Source organism: Bubalus kerabau, chromosome 14 (assembly GCF_029407905.1).
Source record: "Bubalus kerabau isolate K-KA32 ecotype Philippines breed swamp buffalo chromosome 14, PCC_UOA_SB_1v2, whole genome shotgun sequence".
NCBI classification, from domain to species: Eukaryota; Metazoa; Chordata; class Mammalia; order Artiodactyla; family Bovidae; genus Bubalus; species Bubalus kerabau.
The window spans coordinates 29365684-29368915 of record NC_073637.1 but is presented as its reverse complement, the minus strand read 5'-3'; the positions used below and the strand labels follow the sequence as shown (position 1 = coordinate 29368915).

The 3232-nt window shown below is 38.6% G+C and overlaps 1 pseudogene; it reads left to right on the top strand.

The window, feature by feature from the left end:
* The first annotated feature begins 289 nt into the window (after positions 1 to 289).
* On the top strand, positions 290 to 3000 carry LOC129626892 (glycoprotein-N-acetylgalactosamine 3-beta-galactosyltransferase 1-like; annotated as a pseudogene).
* The last annotated feature ends 232 nt before the right edge of the window (positions 3001 to 3232 follow it).

Sequence of the window (3232 nt, the reverse complement as noted above, 5' to 3'; positions counted from 1 at the left end):
TTGTCTGAATATCATCCATCCATCCCAAAGTTATGTTTGAGATTTCTAGGGCTCTTTGTAAAGGTAAGTGAATCAGATATTTCACTCATAAAGTCAATGGAAAGGAAAACCATAGGGCAATTATCTTTCATTACTGCTGAAAACTAAGTAATGGTTGCACATTGATTTTAAATATCAATTCACCTTTTATTCTGAATAGCTTTTGTTATATTTTTTTCCCCAAAGTACTTCTTGAGAAATTAATATGTATCTGTAAGGGCATCGTTCTACATCATTCATACCACCTAGCATGCCGCGAGGTAAAGAGCAAGTGATTAATAACTGCAGGCTGATTAATCTGTTCACATAATTAATTGTTTGTGCAATTGACAGTTCTATAGTTATGTATGCAGGCAGGTCATCTTTACCTTTATTAACTCTGAAAAATGTGACCTTTTTGCATTGCCTCATTAGATAGATTAAAATAACACTCAGTGAGGGACTATGTGGTAAATACCACTTATAGGAAAGGTCTTTCTTCACCCTTTTCCCACCCCCATAATCAATTCACACATTTAAATATCTGAAGACTTAGAAATGATTTTCTGAGACTTAATCCAAAAATATCAGTTTAGATAGGAATGAAAGGTTGCTGGTGCAAGCTATGTGCTATGCCGAGATTTGTGTCCTCTGGAGGAGAGGAATTCGATCCGGGGATCAGAGACGAGGCCTGACCGCTTGGAGCTTTTGTGTAGCAAAGTTTTATTAAAGTATAATAGAGATAGTGGACGCTTCTGACACAGACATCAGAAGGGGACAGAAAGAGTGTCCGCTTGCTAGTTTTTAGCAAGGCATTTTATGTCTGTTAGCAAGCTGCTAATCAGATAAGAGAGCCACCTCAAGGCTAAGAAAGTTTCCCCAGGCCCCTCTCCCGAAGTCTGTATTTTTGAGACAGGATGGCACCAGGTGTGTCATCCCTTGGCCATAAAACAATTGACACGAATACTGGTTTGTTAAACCGTTATCAGCCCAAGGTTTGAGAAAAGAAAAAAAGTTAGTCTTAGGCAGAACCATTTTGAAGAAAGGCAGATTCCAAAGCGAATATAGTTTCATTAACATAGCTTAAGAAAACATTTCCATAAGAAACATGGTATTGGTTAGCTCAAGGCAGGACCAGGTGTCGCCAACACAGAATTAAAAGAAGGGCCTTTTGATTTTGTGTAGAAAAGGAAAAAACACCTGCCACTTGCAGTTTATTTCCGCCTTCCACTTGGGGACCTCTGGCCTTCCTACCTGTTACCCTCTCGGGAGATATGTTTCAAACTAAAAAGTCCTTATTAAGCTGATAACAGTTTTTCTGAACATACAACTGTAAAGTTAATTTATGTGTTTCTAATATTTATTAAAAATCATTGTAATATCCATTCTTTTGTTGTTGTTGTTCAATCTGCTAATTTTGGGGAAAGTTTTTAATGCAACAAAACCTAAATGACGTATTCCACCTCTAACTGGCATATAGGAACATGTGAAAGACCCTCACCCCTAACAATACAACCACAAGTCACTAGGCAAACAATCTATACAGTAGAACCTTGTTGTGTAGCCATCCTGTATATAAGTTCACATCTGCTAATCTCAAACTCCCAGTCCTCCCCACCCCCAACCCCCTCCCCTTTGGAAACCACAAATCTGTTCTCTATATCTGTGAGTCTGTTTCACTTTTGTAGATAGACTCATTTATGCCATAGTTTAGATTGCACATATAAGTCATATCATTTGGTATTTGTCTTTCTGACTTACTTCACTTATGAAAATCTATGTGGTTGCAAATGACATTATTTTGTTCTTTTTTATTTTAATATCCATTCTTAACAGACTTATCTGTATTGTTAAGTTGAATACTTTGGAAATCTATTCTAATTTTTTAAATTATCATTTATGACCTGAGCCCATATGGCATTTAATAATCCTAAAAATTGTCATTGGCAATTAGGATTCAACAGATGATAAGCATGACAGCTTTCAGAATTGTTACAGAGCAACAAATGTAATGGAAGTAACATACATGCTCATATAAAGTAACAGACATCCCCACATACATGTGCCCACACACAAAAGGATCCTTAAAAATAATGCCATAGGAAGGAGCCCCTGAAGCTCCCTGGACTACTGCGCCTGGTGGTCCAGCCTCCTCGTCCTCACTCCCACCCTCCCTTCCTAGCAGTGGGAAGCCCACCAGAGATGCCAGAAATATGCTTACAAAAATGGCAGAATTTTTGGCTGCATTCTTTAACCTCCCTCTCTGGATTAGCAGTCAGATGTGTGTGTGTGTGTGTGTGTGTGTGTGTGTGTGTGTGTATTTAGTATTTTGTTGGAAAAACAAGGTGACTGACATCCAGCCTAATATTCTGAATTCCCCTTCTCCAGGGGATCTTCCCAACCCAGGGAGTGAACCCAGGTCTCCCACACTGTAGGCAGATTCTTTACCATCTGAGCCACCAAGGAAACCCCAATATTCTGAATAATTATCTTCATTCTAGACATTCAGATAATACTGAGCAGAATTACCTAGAAGGGCAGATGAAGTCAAAACCAGGTGCTAGCCATCATAAATAATGAGACCACAAATGCTGTTGAAAACCTTTATAAGAAGGTGCAAATTCTTTACTGGGTTATGACAGGACCTTAAAATCTAGAGAAAAGGGCCAAATACATCAGAACAACATGAACTCAACCTTGTAATAAAGCGATGTTTATGAGCTCAGAAGAAAATAAAGACTTCCTTACTGTGGGATTAAACACCAAAGAAGGGAGAGACCAACTATACTGAAAATCGTTAAATCCTCTCAGGATGTTCATGACAATTATCTGGGGTGTGCAGGTCAGTTTATGAAAGCAGGTGATGATACATTAGTCACACTAGATAGCTTGAGATGGCTGCTTGTAAACTATGACCCTGAAGACCCCATTTACTTGGGAGAAGATTTAAGATGCCATAGTTTAAATGGCATCTTAATCTAAACCAGGGCTAGTGGGTAGAGGAACAGGGTGGTATTGAGCCAAGAAACTGTGAGGGTTTATTACTATTATTACTATTATTTTTCTTTATTTATTTACTTATTTTTATTCAAGGATAATTGCTTTACAATGCTGTGCTGGTCTCTGACATACAACAGTGCAAATCAGTCATAATTTCCAACAAAGCCCTTTCCTCTTGAGCCTCCCTACCTCCATCCCACCCCTGTAGGTCATC